Below are 20,392 nucleotides of genomic sequence, written 5' to 3' on the forward strand. Positions count from 1 at the left end.
TATGTGGTAAAATGGCTTCACAGCGGACATACTAAAATCCTTAGGCTGTTTTGAAATGCATAGGAAACAATGTCAAACTTATTTTTTTAATAAAAATAAGTAACCAAAAAGTACGCCCGATGTTACAATCCCCATTCATTTTAGAGATGGAACCCTTGGAAGCCCTGTCAAATAATAAAAAAAAATAATAAAAAAAAAATTAAATAAAGGAGTATAAATAAGGACTAAATAAATCTGAAAGCACAAAAGAAAAAAAATACTTGAAAATCTACCTATAAAGTACATGTATTTGCTGATAATTTATCAGACACAACAATATTTCCCCAACAAACGGAGTTGTATTAATGTAAAAAGTCTTGCGTCTCAGATCAGTCAGCAATCATTGTTGGGTAAGTATGGCCTCTTCCGAACCTGCAGTTAAAGGAGAAGTTCACGTTTTATAACATGTTACACATCCATATTTAGGGTGCAACAGGTAACAAACGCACCGGCCCTTGCGCCCTCCAGATCCCCCGTTCTGACAGCGAGTGGGGGAGATTCTCCCCGTGCTCGCTGTCACAATCTGTCTGCCTGCCTGGCTGTGTCATTCATTTACAGTCTTCTGTAAATGTGAAAACTACAAGTAACAGCAACCTTTGTGGCTGTCGGTTTGTAGTTCTCAATGTTGAGTAGTTCACTGAGCTTCCTGTCAGAGTGTAACTGCCTGGCCATATCGGAGGTATGGGCAGACAGTCTGCAGGGCCATGGCATTACACCCATGATCTGCTTTACAAGCTCCCAACAAAAAAAAAATGCATATTTTTTTTTTTACTTACAGAAATGTGCCCTTATTTATTCTTGTAAAGGTGAACTCATTTTTAACCTGTTTCAAGCCTGTTTTGGACTCTGGACTCACCTAGACTTGTATGAAATTCAAACCCCACATTAATCAAGCAAAGTCTAATAATCAACACAGAACCTTACAGTAATTGCCTCCTTCCACCCCCTTAAAAAAAAAAAAAAAAAAACACCCACACACACACACCACAATTCTGAGTGTGAATATGAATCCAATACAGATTCCATATTTACTAACAGGGAAAAGTACATGTGTCAGACAACACCAAATCCCCTTCACTGGAAGTACCCCATAGAGATCCTGTAGTATCAGAAAGAAATATTGATATTCACGACTCTAGCTTCTGCCCTACAGCTACTAACCTTCCATGCTCCAGCACCGGAGTCTCTTCTGGCTCCTGTGGTCACTTCCAGGTTTTATCCGGCGTGTCGTGGTTACGTCACATGACAGTTTCCTCCTTTGCTTGAACTAGAGTGGGACGTGTTGTCACTGCTTCAGCATAGTCTTTATACTCTCGAAGCTACCAAAGTTGTTTTTGTCCAATTACCTAGCCCAGTTACTGCTATCCTTGCAATCAAAGTGTCTGCAGAACCAACAGCCAGTGTCTCTGCTACACTTACAGCCTCTGATTCACTTCACCGCTGCTGTTTAAGGCTGCCCCACAGCCTCCAAGTACCCACAGTCTTAGCTGTGTCATCTCTGCACCCACAGTCTCCACTGCCTGTATCTCTTCTTCACCATCTTTGCAGCAGCAGTCTCTAGCCTCTCTCTGGCTTCCCTCTATCCAGTCCCTTGTGTCCCCTTAATGCTGCAGTTCCCGGAACCTCCCTCCTTCAAGTCCCTTGCTAATTTGCTGGTCGGCATTGTCAATCAACCTATTTCTACACTTGAGTAAAGTTTGTGCAGTCAGAAAGTAAAGCAAATCAAAATAAAACAGAGAAAAGCAATTATTTTACTGTGTACTACTTAGATTAATTTCAGAGTTATATATCCCTTTCTCTTAACTTTAGAGTGCATTTTAATAGTCTCCTAGAGAAAAGATTAAATGTTTTTTATGATTAAAGTGTGAAGCAGGAACATAATTACTGCTTTTATGGCAGTATTTTTATAATATCCTCCAAGATTCTGAAATCTTAACAGCTGAAGTTAATGGATACAATTTCAATATTCAGATTAGCAGCTCACCTTAGACTAGGCTAAAGCATTGGTTTGTCTGTATGTAATATAGACATGATGATGTGAACAGAAAAACATTGTAGTCAAATCTGCTGCAGATACATTTTAAAGCAACCTGTCCTCAATTAAAAAAAAAAAACAACCTGTACAAGGCATTCACTGGTGACTGCAACTGCTCTGCTCCCAGTGGGTACTTCAGAGTAGTATGAGGAATTAAAATATCCCCCCAAAAAAAAAAAACCTACAGGTTTCTTATTGCCCAGCGCAAATCAGTAAGAAACAGGTTGGAATTACTTTGATTGCTATGGGTCACAAATAATGTTCTGTTAGCCCTTTTTAATTTACAAGTCTCATTTAAAAAAAAAAAATTATATTTATATATATATATATATATATATATATATATATATATATATATATATATATATATATGTTGCATCTTCTGGGTGTTAGGGTAAATATGGTACAACCACAATCAGTTATCTTTAAAGTAGAGATGAAACAACAGCCAATGTCGGATCTCCTACAACAAGTTATTGAACTGTCAGAGTGGAACACACAGTCATAAGATGACCACATCTGTCATCATATTAGGTATTCATGTGACCATTTCTAATGCACAATCTGGATATCTGGCTTGAGAATGGAAGAATCAGTTCTTCAATTTTTTTAGCCATAATTGTGCATGGAACATTCAACCACAAAACAATGAAATTCTTCATTAGCATTTTTGAAGTGTGCAGAGAAAGAAGAGCTTATCTGTAAATCCTACATTTTCTTAGAATATAGATATTGACAGCTTGTGTTTTCTGCACAGCTATGTTTACAAATGCGTTTCTTAATATATAAAAAAAAAAAAATTAAAAAAAGTATTTTCTTTGGCTCCCTGGATGGGAAGTAATAAATTAAATCAATAAGAAAAATCTGCTTATCACAGAAAAAAGAAAACAAATAAGTGTAATCCTGTGATAATAAGTGATGAGATCTGATGCCTATTAATTTTGACCTGCTAATTTGCAAATCAAAAAATGAAACAGATTAACAAGAATGGCCAGTTAAAACATTGGTTTGTGATATGAACACTTAGGCCAGTTATCTACTGGGCATCAATTAAAAAAATGCTAGAAGTAAAAATAGTTACGCTTCGAGAAGCAGAGGAAAAAAAATTCCAAGCTGAGCAAAGTAAAAGGTATGTCTTGTTATAATAAAATGGAAATAGATGTAGACTTATTTGTAGTAGCCTTGTATACAAAACTGTTTAGAATCTGCCTATGGGAGGGAATGTGGAGGGATGCTTTGCATAGATATTCATGTGTACCAGCATTTTTTTTTTCAGCTTTATTCTGAGATGAAATAGGAAGCGGTGCCCATTTCATAGGGAGGTTTGTCAGTGGAATATATTTACAATGTCTTAAAATCCATCGAGGGATTCCAAGCATGTCCCCAAGATGCCTTCTACAGCATTGTATATTTAACTAAATGTGTTTTATGCACGACAGCTATCTCCATATCCCATTGTTAGCAGCCACATCTGTGGAACTGTTTGCTGGAGACTCCAAGAAGAAAAAACATAAAGGGGAAAAAATGACCAGTATTGTGGCTGAGGGGATGACAAATTGATGTGGAATTTCCTTGACACGGAGGAGTTATTGAACCCTGTGATCAGAAAATTAGCACGAGTGGCAGATGAAGATAATCAGACTAGTGTTGTAAGGGAGCCAGAGAAATGAAAACCTTATTATGATAATACAGATGGCGTGTCGACAATCCAAACACACAAACGTGCTTGACTACAACAGTGATTTTCCAATTTTTAGCAGCATGCAAAATGTATACACCCTCTCTTCATTGATTTTAAAAAATACACACAGAAATAAGCCAATCGATCCACAAAATTCAAGGTTTAATCCAAGTAGACAAAATTTGCAGCTGGAGATTTGTTCATATTTTCCCGTTGCGCCATTTATGTACTTTCAAAACACGAGAGCCCCAGGAGGTGGTATGGGTAATATGAGTGGTGGAAGGGATTTGTATGAAACTTACCAGGTCCCTGTGAACTCCGGTATGTTGCTATTTTCCCTCCTATGACATGGTACTAAACACAGGCAACCCACATTTATCAAATCTAATTTTAATGAATGCAAATAATTGTATCTAGATTCAATTTAAGGTGTACAATGTCCTCCTTATTTTCATAGAGTGATTATTAAAGAGGAAGTAAACCCTCCTCTGCAACTTGTACCTATAGGTAAGCCTATGATAAGGGTTACCTATAGGTACTGTAAATATTTCCTAAACATGCACCATTTAGGAGATATTTAGTTTGCATGCAGCCAGTGACATCACTGGCGCATGCGCTCTAAAGGAACGGTCACTCGGGCCGTTCCTTCAGAGCCCTGTGCCGTGAACGTCGGCTTCCGTGCGCATGCGCGGGAGTGACGTCATCGCGGCTCCAGGCAATCAGATGGCCGGATGCCGCAAACGCGGAAGTAGGGCGACCGAAAATGTCACCCGTGAGAGAGGTGAGCTGTCGGCACTGCGGGGCTTTGTTCTAAGGTAGGCATTTCATAACGAGCTAGCATGCAATGCATACTAGCTCATTATGTGTTTGTCTTTCAGGTGTTTGTTTTTTTCTTAAAAAAATTCTATGGTTTACAACCTCTTTTCGTATGCTAGGGATATAGATTATCTGCCAAGCATTCAGTATAGCTTTGGTAATCCAGGAGCACAGAATCATGGGAGATTCTTACACTGTCAGCGTTAAAGACATTTATTCAATAAAGAATTAAGCTGACCATACAGGGATTGAAAATTTGCCGGTTCAACAGGAACTGGCCACATTTCGATCTATATAAGGGCATTATGGTTGTACAGAAGTCTATCTACCAATCAACTTCTGTAGAACCACCCTATTGGATTTTCCTTGCTAGATCAGTGCTGCAGGCTATAGACTGCAATGCTGATCAATGTATTCTAAAAAGGCAGGGATATCTCCCCGTTATCAGAATAAAAAAGCTCAGCAGGGGGAATTCTCCCATCCTTCTCAAAATGTGTGGCTGGGGGAAATCTGGTCAGATTTTATTCAACCCGCTGCTTAAACGAAAAAAAATGTAATGTATGGGCTGCCTAACAGTGGCTAAAATGTTTTCATTTTTTGTTACCTTTTCTGAAAAAAAACAGAAACCAACATTTTACCCCACAGGAAATTCTACTGATTCCACACTCAGACTGACTACACTGAGGGAGTAATACTGCATCAGTTAGCATCAGCTTAGCAGTCATAAAAATATGAAAGGCTCCACCCCTTTTAAGTACATTCGGGCCCAATTAATGATCATCACAAAACGTCCTAAATGTATTTGAAAAATAATCGGTCACTAACTGAACCAAACCTTTTATGTAATACATAAAATTTTACATGTTTTTTTTTTTTTTTTTTTCTTTAAGAGCCCCTGTCACTAACTTTAAATTGCAGTTTAAAGCACAGAAAAATCATATGTGACATGTATTTTTTTTTCTTTCTATAATTCATTTTTACATGCAATGTGCCTTCGAGTTTGCAACATTTTGACTATTCCAGGAGGGGCTTGGAGCCCCCTCCCACCATGCAAGTCACAGCTCTCACTCCTTTTCTGTCTTATGTAGGTGCCAGGAAAGGATCAGTGGGGAATACTACACAGTGTCTTCTAAGGCAGACGACAGCACATCCAAGATGGCAATCACCAGCAGCAGTCTCGGGTTCTCTAAATGTCTACACAAGGGAAGATTTGACAGGTAAATGCACATATAATCTTATGGGAATAATCTGGAAACAGGATCTCTAAATTGCAATACCTTTTGACTTCACTATACAAGCATCGGATTTTATAAACTACCAAAAAATCAAAATGTGACTTGTTTGTAATCATATAAAAATGGAAGCCATTCTGAGCATGAAAGTGGTTGTAAACCTCAGACATGAAATATGAATAAAATATATCCTTCTATAGTGTGCACTTGTCTCAATTAAGAGCGCTAAGTATCATTTATGTTTGCTTTATTCCCTCTGCTATCAGCATAACCCACTTCTGACACGGTTTTCTGACACCAAGAGAAAAAGGTGACAGGGGAGGGAGCTCCAGCTCTGTTCCTGTGTGCTGTGTAAAAGTGTGTCCCTTCCCCCCCATCAGCTGTTAGAGCTCTCCTTACTGAGCTTTGCAGTGTGTAATTTCAGCTCTCCACCCTTTTCTGAAAGCTCTGACAAGCTTTATAAATTCTGGTCTTTGAACAGATGGAGAAGACGTCCGAAAAACAATGTATGTAGGAGGATTTGTTTCATATCTGTAGATCACCTGAGTTCAGTATCTTCACTGAGAATATGCCAAGATTTGCAACCACTAAGTATAAAACACCCAAAGAAGTGTAATTTGCCCATGTGATTGGCTCACTGCTTTCCCAAGCAATTATTAGTGATCATGCAATTCTACCAGGCACATCCTCCCATGCAGCACTAAATAACCGATTAGAGAGAATTGTTTTGCTAAATAAAAGTGGAGACAATTTAAGCCGAAGTTAAATCCTTCCCCTAAAGGGCCCATTCACACTAGGAACTGCGTGTGAATCGCACAGGATCATGCTGTGTGCCCTTGTGAGATTCACATGCAGTTCTGTGCAGTGGTATTTAAGCCTATTCATTTTGAAAGGGCTGAAATCGCACCGCACAAAAAAGTAGTCCATGCACTACATTTGGAAATGCTTTGCAACTGGATTGCATGGTAAATTTATACCATGAGATCTGGTGTGGGAAAATGCACTGCGTTTGCGACCTGTATTTGAGGTGTCATCACTGACACCTGCTGCAGATCGCAAGGACAGTGTGATTTGAATGCAGTACGGGACACTTCTGGTTTCCCACACAGCATTATAGTGTGAACGGGCCCTAAATGCAAACACCGTTGAACTACCAGAAAAAAGAATATCAAAATGTAAACACAATAAAAACTTGTATGCCTATTTACAGTATCTCACAAAAGTGAGTACAATTCTCACATTTTTGTAAATATTTTTTTTATATCTTTTCATGTGACAACACTGAAGAAATAACACTTTGCTACAATGTAAAGTAGTGAGTGTACAGCTTGTATAACAGTGTAAATTTGCTGTCCCCTCAAAATAACCCAAAACAGCCGTTCATGTCTAAACCTCTGGCAACAAAAGTGAGTATACCCCTAAGTGACAATGTCCAAATTAGGCCCAAAGAGTCAATATTTTGTGTGGCCACCATTATTTTCCAGCACTGCCTTAACCTTCTTGGGCATTGAGTTCACCAGAGCTTCACAGATTGTCTTCTGGGCCCTCTTCCATTCCTCCATGAAGACATCACGGAGCTGGTGGATATTAGAGACCTTGCACTCCTCCACCTTCCATTTGAGGATGCCCCACAGATGCAAAATAGGGTTTAGGTCTGGAGACATGCCTGGCAAGTCCATCACCTTTACCCTCAGCTTCTTTAGCAAGGCAGCGGTCGTCTTGGAGGTGTGTTTGGGGTCGTTATGTTGGAATAATGTCTGTGGTCCAGTCTCTGAAGGGAAGGGAACCATGCTCTGCATAAATATTTTCCCTGGTGTCACTGGAAGAAAGTTATTTTGCACGTGGATTCACATCTCTGCACTTAATATTGGGACTATTCATTTGGACATTATCCCCTCTCCTTTTTTGTTTTCTTTATATGAGCTTTTCAGCTATATAATTGTATACTGATTTCAGCGCTGCACTTTTTGGTTTTTATTGTATTTTTTGAATCACTGTTAGTTGATTTTGTGCTAGCTGCTCACTATTATTGTTCTCAATCATTTGGTTTTCTGTCACATCTAGCGCGGAAATTTCTCTTCTATTTATATCTGCATAAATATGTCACAGTGCATGTCGGCATTCATGCTTCCCTCAATGAACTGTAGCTCTCCAGTGCCGGCAGCACTCATGTAGTTCCAGACCATCACACTCCCACCACCATACTTGACTGTAGGCAAGAAACATTTGTCTTTGTACTCCTCACCTGGTTGCCCCCACACACGCTTGACACCATCTGACCAAAATAAGTTTGTCTTGGTCTCATCAGACCATAGGACATGGTTCCAGTAATCCTTGTTCTTAGTCTGCTTGTGTTCAGCAAACTGTTTGTGGGCTTTCTTGTGCAGGCAGGCCAGTTTGATGAAGTGCGCGGTGTATGGTCTGAGCACTGACCGGCTGACCCCCCGCCCCTTTAACCTCTGCAGCACTGCTGGCAGCACTCACACGTCTATTTCCAATGACAACGTCTGGATATGACGCTGAGCATGTGCACTCAACTTCTTTGGTTAACCATGGCAAAGCCTGTTCTGAGTGGAACCTGTCCTGTTAAACTGCTGTAAGGTCTTGGCCACCGTGCTGCAGCTCAGTGTCAGGGTCTTGGCAATCTTCTTAAAGCCTAGACCATCTTTATGTAGAGCAACAATTCTTTTTTCAGATCCTCAGAGAGTTCTTTGCCATGAGGTGCCATGTTGAACTTCAAGTGACCGGTATGAGCGAGTGAGAGCGGAAACCCCAAATTTAACACACCTGCTTCCCATTCACACCTGAGACCTTGTACCACTAATGAGTCACATGACACCAGGAAGGGAAAATGGCTAATTGGGCCCAATTTGGACAATTTCACTTAGGAGTGTACTCACTTTTGTTGCTAGCGGTTTAGACATTAATGGCTGTGTGTTGAGTTTTTTTGAGGGAACATCAAATTTACACTGTTATACAAGCTGTACACTCACTACTTTACATTGTAGCAAAGTGTCATTTCTTCAGTGTTGTCACATGAAAAGATATAAAAAAAATATTTACAAAAATTTGAGAATTGTACTCACTTTTGTGAGATACTGCACCAAAACTTGTGCATGAAAGTAAAGCGATGTGTCGGTTCACCCTCTTTCACACTAATGTGATTCGAATTTGCAACGATTTTCAATGTGAATATGTAGTGCGACTGATGCCACTAGCTGCATTTTTGCATATTCTTTGGGGCCAAGTCCCACTGTAAATCACACCAAAGTAGCACCAGAATTTTTTCCAAAATTGCACCGTGCTAAGTTGCACCGAGGAGAACAGGCACCATTGAACATAATATGATTTCCCTTGTAGTGCAATTCTGTGCAACCTTTTTGGTCTCTTTTCAGTGACAATGCAAAAAATGTGGACTTCATTCACTTTTACTCTTGGCGACAATAGTCACCAGAACAGAAACAGGATAAATGTACCCAAGCTTGGACACCAACAGTAATAAAGACCCTACTTTATGTGAAAGTAAACAAAAAGACTTTTAAATTTACATTAAAACCTATGCACAGTTTACCATGATCACTTTTTGTTAATTTTCCATAGTTGTTCCTTGAGGCATCATGCACACTGGGCATTTGCCCAGCTCTTCTAAACGCCTTTCTTCTGGCAGGAGAAAAGCAGCATCAAAAACAAACCTAAAGCTGCATTTTTGCAATAGCGCTTAGGAGTATTTAAGCATATCAAGCAATTGAGCGTTTATTAATTTAATTGGCCAGAATATTAATTTATTCTGGCCATTGAAAGGAGTCAATGCCCAAGTCTTTAATGAACCTAGCAATTATGCACATTGCATTAGGAGTTTTTTTTTTCTGCCAAAACGCTGCTGCTCCTGAATGCGTTGGCAGTGGGTTTTTTTTTTTGCCTCTAAATTGTTTAACGCCTATAAACACCTGAAGTGTGCATGGACACATAGGATAACATTTAGGGGCATTTAAAGGGAGAAACAAAAATGCAAGACTCCTCTAAAAGCAGTTAAAATGCCCAGTGTGCATGAGGCCTGAAGGGGACACTTGAAAAATGTCCTGCTTTTAGGGTTTTTTTCAGTAATGTTTCCAAACTACACATTTACTCACCCCAGCTTGTTTTACATCCTCTGGTAGTTAATCCAAACTTACATTCATATTCGGTGCAAGTGGTGCAAGCTTTTTAATAATACTTTTTGAATACTGTAAAAACTGATATTATTTCGAAACCTATTTAGATTGCTGAACATAAAACAGAGGCAGTAATGAACATCAATAGATGAAGCTGTGGAGAACACTAGTCCACTATCTTATTTCTGAGCCGCCACAATCAATTCAGAACTCATGAAAGAATTATAGGTATGAATGGACCCTCAATATCCTAAAGCTAGATGATGGAGGCTGGTGAGGTGGGGAGATATGTGGTTACCACTAAGAGCAGCTCAGTCCAAAGTCTTTGAATGACCACATCATTTTCATGATAATGGAGCAGAGGAAATGTATTCTCATTTTCATTAGTTGCACATGCAGAAAGCATTTGACTTCTGCTAAAGGAAATCAAAGATGCAGAGATGCATACAATTTAAATATATTTGTTTTCACTTAAATGGGCATAATTCTCTAGCTAAAATCATATGTCCCTAACCGGTTTTACAGCTATGCCAATATCAGTACAGAATGCCATATTGCTGTCCTCATTAAAGACCTGAGTTATGTAATGAGAACGAATGGAACAAAATAATAAGCATATCATTAGTGCTTGGTTTCCTGATCTCAATAGTGGTGGTTTAGAGTAGAGTGAAACTTCATTAGCCAAAGAAACAGACCTCATGGGCCTTTTTTGAATATCTATGTGTATTGTACCCTATGACGTATGCCCTCCTTCACATTACTAATGCACACCGTGTGCTGCCCAGTGAATACTGAAAATAAAACTAGAAGGGTTTAAAATATTTCAGTAATTTTACAGTAAAAAAACATATATATAGTAATGTTTGGGGTATGGCCGCCCACATTCATCGATGAACTGACATTGCATTAGCTGCAGCGCTCATCAGCCACACCGTTAACTTATTCCAGTATTCAAACCAGCTGTTTGACAATACAGGAATCTAGGAAAGCTCATTTATTCTTTCTACTCTGACTCACACGGCACATTTTATGTATTGATTGGGCATTCTATACTTCAAACCTACTACTACAGATTCTTGACACATACTACCTTCCCAGGAGTATCTGTGATCACTCCCCTTTGGTGGCAATTTTGCATATAGAAGGAAAACAGAAGGAAACAAAAGCTTTGAAGACATCTGGTCTCACACACCCAATAACCCCATATAGTTTACACCTACCCTTGCTGGATTTACAACGCTACATACTGGGGCTCGATGGGTGTTAAATATTTGTCATATGCATGTGGAGTCCATTTTTAGGACCTTTCTCCAATTTCAGGAGGAATTCCACATACCATCTACGTCTTTCTTCATGTACTTTCAACTATGCCATGCAGCCAAAGCACATGTTTGGTTGGGAACATTAAGCTAGGTCATCCTACCCTAGAAAAGCTCTTCTCCAAACGAGGTAAATTATCTCAAACTATTCGGATGTTCTACTCACTAATACACACCTTAAAGACTACAAAGCTAGGGAAAGACAAAAAACTATACTCCTATCTGACTGGTCTGAATTTGAAGGAATGTGTATGTCCTTGGTGATATAGTTGAGAGATTAGAAACGGTTCCACCAAATATACTATGCACCAGGTAAACAACCTTAAAAGTTTATCTATGCTTCAAAGGCTGTGTTGTAGCAGATTTCATCTATACTGTGTAGTTCTGCGGTTGCATTTGCGCTATTTGGTCAGAGGTTTCTGCCTTTATGGAAAATCCACTAGCAATACACAAAATATACAACTTCAGAATATGCCGGTTATCGTATTGGAGGATCGACTGCTCTGTACGAAAATGATCAGAGTCCTACTCTTTTTTTTTTTTTTTTGCCAAGAAACTTATCTTCCTTGGAAAAGGACCATATTGTCTTCCCTTCCTGAATGGCCTTGCTTGAGAACACTAATTTACCCCTTTATAAGGGGAGGGTAAATTGGATCTCAACACCTCACTGGTAAACCTCCTGGTAATCTGACTATATCAAAGCTTTTTTTTTTCCCCTTTTTTTAAATTTTTATTTCCCTTTTTCTTCTAATGGTTTATGATATCCCCCCTTTTCTTTGCTGTTAATATGTGAAGTCTGATTGCCTTTTTGTAATACTGTGGTCTGTTAAAAAGAAAAAAAAAAGCCATTGATTAGATTTGTTCAGTGCAATGCATTAGCATTGCACCGATACTAAGCATTTTGCATGATAACTTGTACTTGTGCAAATGCTCCGATACTAAAAACTGATACCATCAAATCCACAGACTGTAGCTGCCGTCTTTAAATCAGATTTACATATGTATGGGGGCGGTTTCAGTGCGATTTATAAAAAGAGTCTTGTGCAATTTTGTTCAGTGGTCCAGGTGCAAATTTTTTAAGTATATAACACAGAAAATTGCACCTGAACTGGACTGAAAATCTTACCCGACTCTTTTTAAAAATGGCACTGCGGCCGGCCTGCACATATGTGAACCGGCCTGTTTGGTTCACATGTCATGCCAATCAGATGTAGTTCAAAACGCAATATATAACATAATAAAATAAACAGAACCACATAAAATTATTTAGCATTCGATTATATTTGCTCATTTAATATGTGTCACATGACACTACAAGTTGGCATTGGCGAATATTTGAGAAAAAAGTATTGGTACTTTTACTCCATTTTAAAATGGTATCAGTGCATCCTTACCAGGCATTATTCAACCTAAAGCTAAACCCCAAGGCACATATACATAACACAAATAACTACAGTTATGCTTTCAATTATACTACATGTATTTTTCTTTTTTAATGCCTGCAGTATGTGAATTTTATTTGGTATTATGCTTTTGCAATACCCTTGTACTGCAGAGCTTACACAGGGAGAGGGAGATGGAGCACAAGACACCAGTCATTTACGCTGCAAGTTAAAAAGGAGGAGGGCAGAGTGACAGAGAAACAAGCTCATCAGTCTGCTGCTTCTCCTTCACTGTCCAGTCACAATCTGGGGGCAGGGAGGTAACCTAGCTGTACTGAATAACTACAGCAGAGAAAGTTAGGTTGCCAGCCTAGATGTAACTGGCAGTCTCAATCTCAGGACTGGATAGACAGCAACACAAATCCTTTGGAAGGAGCCCCCATGTACTTCAAGTCTATATTTAGCCCTTTTCCCAGAGTTCAGCTGTGACTTGGTTTTGTAAAGAATTTGAATATTTCAGCACAAGTATTGCTAACCCAGCCTACACACACGAGCGGCAACAAATTAGGATACCCCTGACCGATGGACCTAAATAAAAGACCTTTGCATTTTACCTAGCGCCTCTAGTAAACTTTCTTGCAGCAAATATTTCTCCCTTGCAGTAAATAGAATGTAATGAAGAGTACAATCACTAGCATGGTGCAGTGAAAAAGACCACATAAAAGCCATCCAGAGCACATAACATTGATGTACTTCCCCACTTAGTCTGATGTTACTTAGCAGAAGTTTCCATCGTAAACATGAGGGGGAAGGTAAAAAAAAAAAAAAAAAACTGTACGTTTTTGTTTTAGTTAAGAGCAGGAACAGCTGGAACAGTTTTAAACTAGACTGTTTCTTTTGTCAGAGAGCTCTCACTTGTCTTTGTCTGTAAATGAAAAAGGCTGGAGTCCCAGTTTGGTCCCCGGAGAGCAGAAAGCAAACATGAGCCTACAGCCCAGGCTCTCCCCTGATGGGGTCAGGTGACAGAGTCAAAGGACATCACTAGGAATCATCAGAAAAGTCAATACCAAAATAAGCTCCTTTAATAAGATCTGAGCATATGTGACTCTCCATTCTTTGTGCCTTTGCCTTAGTGTGTGCTTTTATTTCTTATGAGAAAGAAAATGAAAGGCATGAAAATCGTTTTGTTTTTTTTTTTTTCTACGTATTGGATATTGTTCAGGACATAGAGTTCACTGTGGTCTGCATAATTACCTTCTTCAAAATGTACCATTAAATGGCGTCTGCATTCCGTAAACCCAGGTTCTGGTTTTGTGTTAAAATAACTACACACGAAAGGCTAATTATTCTTATGAATACAATATCATGTTAATTTAAGAAAAAATCTACAAGAGGCATAAAAAAAAAAAAAAAAAAGACAAGAGTTATGAGAGATACATAAAGTAAAAGATCATCATGTACATAATATAACTGGGTACTAACATTATAGGTAAAGTTGATCCAGGGAATTTCCAATTGCCTCTCGGGGATCAGGAAGGAATTTTTACCCCTGCTGTAGCAAACTGGATCATGCTTTGCTGGAGTTTTTCGCCTTCCTCTGGATCAACTGTGGGTGTAGGATTGTGTATATGGGATTGTAGGATTTTTTATTTTATTGGTTTAACTAGATAAGACTATCTTTTTTCAACCTAAGGCCCCTTTCACGTGGGCTTTCCGATCAGGTCTGTCTGTCAGTTTTTTCACGCAGACCTGATCGGATGCTCCATGCATCCCTATGAGGCGGCGGATGTCAGCGGTGGCATCTCCGCTGACACCCGCCGCTATCAGATCCGATCCTGTCCGTTAAATCCAGAAGGATGGAAACCCTATTTTCCATCCGTCTGGAGGATCGGATCAGATGAAATTGGACAGGCGGTCCGTTATCAGCTGATCTCCTATAGGGAAGAGCGGGGATCTGACAGGTCTGTCCCAGCACAGTGAGCGGAAACGGACCGGTCTTCCACCTGCTCAGCAGGGATCGGCGGATCGACCCCCGCTGAGCAAAACGGAGTCCGCTGGGTGGAAAGCCCATGTGAAAGGACCCTGAGTAACTATGTAACTATCAAAGGTAATCTAGCATTCGAATAAAGAATGAAGTAATATCCGACATTGATGAAGCATAGGGTAAATAGGAGGCTGTGGATCAAAAGTGAAATATCTGGCATTATATGAAAATTTAAAAGAAAAAAAAAAAAAAGATAATTCTTACATCCTTCAAAAGAAAACTATATTCATGTGGGCATCAGACTTCTGACTGTTTCAAAAGCCAGGCTGAAAAATTTCATTAAAAATGCCCAGCTGCTTCTAGAATCTGACTTTGTCTTTAAGGACTCTGCTAAGCTGAAGGAGTGGCCAGAGAGAGAGAGAGAGAGAGAGAGAGAGAGAGGGAGGAAAAAAAAAACACTTCAACACATCTCTCTCAAATTCTTTTATTTCAGCAATGCATTAAGCAATATCCCTGCAGAGTTATTCTCTTCTTCCTGGTGTGGATAAAGCTCCCCCTGGGGAGCTCTGTAATTTCCAGCTTCTCCGAATTCAGGTATTAGTAAAGACCGCTTGGGGACACGCAACAATATAACTCTACATTTTCAGGCATTCGGAGAGAACCCCCTAAGGGTCCTGAGTTCAAATTTCTGAAATGTAGGCATTGTAAAAGGAACCTCTGGGGGCTCTAGCAATAGAATTCTGCTGAATTCAAAGCATTTCCTAAGCCCTGGCAGGAGCCTTTGCTCCCACTGGAGGCTTTTTATAAAACATGTGTTGCTGACATGTTGACAGATTGCTCAGTGAAGTGTTAGGTGCATACACAGGCTGGCCATTTAGGGGGACATCAGTTTACCCTTCATCTCTACCTGAAGCACCATGTTTTATACATTACCCGAGGACTTGGATGAGGGAAAAAAAAAAAGACACTTTTAAACAAAGTATTACTCAGCCAAGAAGGCATAAAAGGTGTATTTGTTATAAAAATGTACACCGAGATGCTACAATGTACAAATCTCAGGAAAGGTCAGCTAAATAGATTAGTCTGTGCCGTGGATGTCTCCAGCCTGAAATTACCTGCGTCTCAGGTTTGTCACTCATTTCTAAACAGACACACAGGCCGAAGCTCGGAGAACATAACAAGCAAAGGAATTTTGTAATGACAGCTGACTGTTGGAGAGTAATCTGATCAAAGGCCGATATTAAATCCAACTTCTGCTCATATCAGGGTATTAGTGATGTACGACTTAATAACCCAGCAGCTCCAAAAGTGCTGCCGTGGCAACAGGATGGAAATTGGGATAATAATGCATTCATGGCGCTGGCGACCTGGGGCTGCAGAGTGTGCTCTCAGGGGAGGGCACTTCACCCTGAGCCAGACGTGTCTGGGCAAAATCACTTCACAAAAGACAGGAGTGGAATACTGAAGAGCTCTGGCACTGATGAGCTTGTCGATAAAGGGGATGAGCTGGAGAAGTGAGGGGGGGTGGAGAGGGAAAAAAAAAAAAGACAATGTCAGCAAAGGAACTTGAGTGGTGCTTCTCTGAAAAACTGATGGATTTCAAGAAGCTCTCCCTGAGAAGTGGAACCACAACGAATAATTATCAAATGAAAGACATACCTTTCTGCAACAATGCAGAAATATAGAGAGCATGGTATATACAGGCTACATTACTTACTGGTTACAATACTCAAAAGACCTGTACAATACTTTAGAGCAATAGTCATGCATTACATCAACTTTCTTGACTCATACAACTAAAGGGTAGAATGCATACTTGCAGTCTACATTGGTACAGCTATACTATAGATTTTCTGGAGAGATAAACCATGCAGACCAGATGTGTACAATGTACAACGAGAGTGTTCCATCAATAATCATTCATAGATCAAAACAAGCTGACAATATAGAAAAAAAAAAACAAAAGAGGGGTAGCACTGAAGAGGTCTGTGCAAGGCAATAGCTGGAAGCCATCAATGGCTGGGTGCGTGTGTGCCTTTTACCTGGGGAAGAGATGGCACCAGGTTGCAGCTTGGGAAGAAGGCAAGCTGGCAGATGAAGTGTGATGCTTTGGGCAATGTTCTGCTGGGAAACCTTGGGTCTTGCCATTCATGTGGATGTTGCTTGACACGTACCACCTACCTAAAGATTGTTGCTCATCAAGTACACCTAATGGCAGTGGCTTCTTTCAGCAGGATAATGCACCTTTCCAGACTACAAAAATGGTTCAAGAGCTAAATTTTACCCCTCTCAGTCTCCGTTATGTTGGCGTGGTTATGGTCAGGCTGGCAACCTCCTTCACATACTATGGACCTGAAAAAGTCTCACCAGCTTTTGAAACCAAATATTTAAAATGATATCCTCTGTCACAGGCATCCTAACTCCACCTACCTCAGCACTAGCTTTACTCAACCTAGAGATAGGCAAATTCCCCGCCTCACTCCGTACCATAGTTGGACACGATTTATTGGCATCTAAGCTGACAATCACTAGACACTGGAAGACAGCTGCAGCCCCATGTGTATCTGAAGTGATTGTATCTATCAATAGCACCTATGAATATGAGAAACAAGCTATCCACTTGGGCAGATTTAACATATTTCCAGAAAAATTAAAACCTTGGTTACCTTGGGTTAAGACTTAACTTCCATTAATGATGAATATTGATTATCTTCCAATATGCTACCATGTACACTGTGCTCTGAAAATACACTTTGCATGTTTTTCTTCCCCCTTCAATTGTTATCTTGAACCACGTGTGCTCATACTTTATTATATACACTCAATCAACATGACTATTTTGTATGTGACTTTATATATATTCAAGTATCTACACCCGAAACACCAATAAAACTTTATGGAAAAAAAAAATGGTTCAAGAATGGTTTCAGGAACACGACGAGTTTGAAATGTTGACTTGGCCTCCAAATCAATGCATCTATGAGATGTGCTGGAAAAACAAAATTTTATCTATAGGGGCCCCACCTTGAAAAACTTACATGATTTAAAGGATCTGCTCCAATGGCTTGGCACCAGATACCACAGCATACCTTAAGAGGTCTAGTGTCATCCATACCTCGATGGGTCAGAGTTGTTTTGGTGGTAAAAGGGGGCCTACTCAATATTAGGTGGGTGGTCATAAAATTATGCAAGAAAGGAGAGAGCGGCGCCAGCTTAGTATAGTACAAGTTTATTTAACACTGTTAAAATTGGTGACTCACTGTCCGAGGTTGGGTGAGACCGGTACACAAAGACTGTTAGGGTCATCCATCTTCCTCTTCCAGGATAGTGGTCATAGGAGAAGGTGGTGAGGTTCCAGAGGTATAGCCGAGCCGCTGTGGGGCTGCTAGTTGTCACTGGCCGCGGCGGAGCATGCACAACAGGGCTCCGGCTGCCGACTTCTGATCCCTGATGACATCACTTCCTGGCAGGAGAAAAATAGGGGTTGCACGCGTTCAGAGCATCCGTGCTCCTTCGTCAGGCGATGGGCGGCCAGTGACAACTAGCAGCCCCACAGCGGCTCGGCTATACCTCTGGAACCTCACCACCTTCTCCTATGACCACTATCCTGGAAGAGGAAGATGGATGACCCTAACAGTCTTTGTGTACCGGTCTCACCCAACCTCGGACAGTGAGTCACCAATTTTAACAGTGTTAAATAAACTTGTACTATACTAAGCTGGCGCCGCTCTCTCCTTTCTTGCATCTCTCAGGGCTTCTCCGCGCTTCAGCCGGCTGCCGCGGACTATAGCTTCCCTACAGTACCAAACTTTGTTCCCCCCCCCCCCACGCAGCCCCATAACCCCCCCTCCCATCCACCCACATTCCTTGTACCATCTTGGGATATTAGAAGAGCGCCATGACACCCCCCACGGTCATAAAATTATGGCTGATTGCTGTATTTTTTCATAGATCCCCAAGACTATAAAAAGGTGGGATAGTGGGCTTGTTTGAACATTTGAGCCACCTTCATCAATCCTTACAACTCGATTTCTGACATCTTTAAAAAAAAAAAAAGCATCCCTCACGCTCTTAGATTTGTACTAAGCCGTAAAAAGGTTAAAGGGAACCTGCCAAGAAAGGAATGTGGGAGCATGCATTGCTTATCTGTTTAAGAAGATGCACATTCCAGGGTTGTGGTCATCCTCACTTTATTACTTACTGCATTACAGTCCATGAACAAGTATGAGTAATCAAGTGTTCTCACATGCTTGTTCTAGGTCAGTGGCTCATCAAAATAAAGATGGAAAAGACTGGCAGCCCCATAACCTTTCAAATATACAATGGCAATGACAGTTTCTATGCTGTTAACTTTTGTGGGTTGCTAATATCTCAATTAATGCATGCCTCCCTAAACTAAGATCAGATCCACTGTATACTGTAAAACACCACTAGATGTTCACAGATACATAAGACATACCCAACACAAAGAAAAAAACCCAAAATTGGTGGTGATCCGTAATGGGCCTCAGAGGTATAAAACCAAGTGTACTCAGCCACACAGCATTGTTTACATGAGCACAACTGATGGGCTGAGAGAGGACAGTAAGTGGCCGTTGGATGGGGAGTACAAAATTGAAAAAGAGGGGAGTAGGAGTGATCCAACACTGGAGCACAACCACAGAAAGCCAACTAAGGACACTACTGCCACTATTGAGGTGAAAAAAGTTGATTTTATTTAGGCACTTGTGCCTGTGAAAAATTCAAAATAACAAGGCAATAAGGAGACACACTGCAAGATAACATGTAAAAAACATTCATTAAAAAGTGGCACTCAGCACATGTGATGAGGGACTAGAGCATATAAACAACACACGAGAACCTGCCAATATGACTGGCCAGGATGGCTAACACACCAATTGGTGGTATGGAGCACTGACCCGGCTGTTAGGCTATTATCTACGTGATAGTTGTTCACACCCACAGGCATATGTCGACCAGTTAGGTTTTTACTTCATACTACACCATGAGCCTCTCCCATTTTTTTTTTTCAATTTAACCCTTTCATGACGTGCTGAGTCAATCAACGCATTGGAGGTTATCTACGAGGCTGGAAGTTGCTGACTACATTGATGTCCCAAAGATCTTGAGACTGGTCGCACAATACTCGATTGCTGTCCTATAATCTAGACAGCATTTGGCTCTGGTGAGTTTGCATTTCACTCATTTTTGATGGTGGAGAGATCTTTTTCCTTTTTCATAGTGGCATCCACGTGTTCACTGGATTGCACCTATTGAATGTCGTCACAATATTATATGAATTTTATCACAAGAGACATTTCTTCAATTTGTCCATTTCTGTCCATTTGAGATTGTTTCTTATTGTTTATTATTTTCAGGGCTGCAATATTCTTTGGATCTTAATATCCATCTTTAGGCTATTCATAATTTTCACCTCATAAACACACGAGGATCATAGTGCCTTCCATTCTTTCCTTTATTTAAAAAAGGCATTACAAATACACTCGTGTGTTAATGCAGAAATCCTGTACACTGCAGTTTTTGTATGTGTATATCTTAAGGAATCTATACTCTGAGGATTGCAATGCTCAGCGTAGTGCCTGCTCACTTCCTGCTTCACACAATTACATCACAGACTCCCTCGTTTACGTTACATCACAACCCACATGCTTTTTTCAGAGAGCCTGTTATGCAAGGCAAAGGAGGAGGCCTGATAATGTCCCCAAGATGCATCTGGAAGGCAGCCCCATCAC

The 20,392-nt window shown here is 40.3% G+C and overlaps 1 protein-coding gene across 3 annotated transcripts in view; it reads right to left on the minus strand.

Moving 5' to 3' along the window:
• ZNF521 (zinc finger protein 521) overlaps nt 1–20,392 on the minus strand; it is a 447,433-nt gene that overhangs the window by 298,308 nt on the left and 128,733 nt on the right. The gene's annotated exons all lie outside the window — the stretch shown is intronic.

This window comes from Pelophylax lessonae (assembly GCF_965119305.1).
Source record: "Pelophylax lessonae genome assembly, chromosome: 5".
In the NCBI taxonomy this organism is placed as follows: Eukaryota; Metazoa; Chordata; class Amphibia; order Anura; family Ranidae; genus Pelophylax; species Pelophylax lessonae.